The following is a 268-nucleotide window of genomic DNA, read 5'->3' on the forward strand; positions in this document are numbered from 1 at the left end:
GGGGGACGGAGTTTCGCTCTTGTTACCCAGGCTGGAGTGCAGTGGCGCAATCTCGGCTCACCGCAACCTCCACCTCCTGGGTTCAGGCAATTCTCCTGCTTCAGCCTCCTGAGTAGCTGGGATTACAGGCACGCGCCACCATGCCCAGCTAATTTTTTGTAGTTTTAGTAGAGACGGGGTTTCACCATGTTGACCAGGATGGTCTCGATCTCTTGACCTCATGATCCACCCGCCTCGGCCTCCCAAAGTGCTGGGATTACAGGCTTGA

The sequence above is a fragment of the Sapajus apella genome, unplaced genomic scaffold, assembly GCF_009761245.1.
Source record: "Sapajus apella isolate SASKATOON/1434 unplaced genomic scaffold, GSC_monkey_1.0 scaffold144, whole genome shotgun sequence".
Lineage (NCBI taxonomy): Eukaryota > Metazoa > Chordata > Mammalia > Primates > Cebidae > Sapajus > Sapajus apella.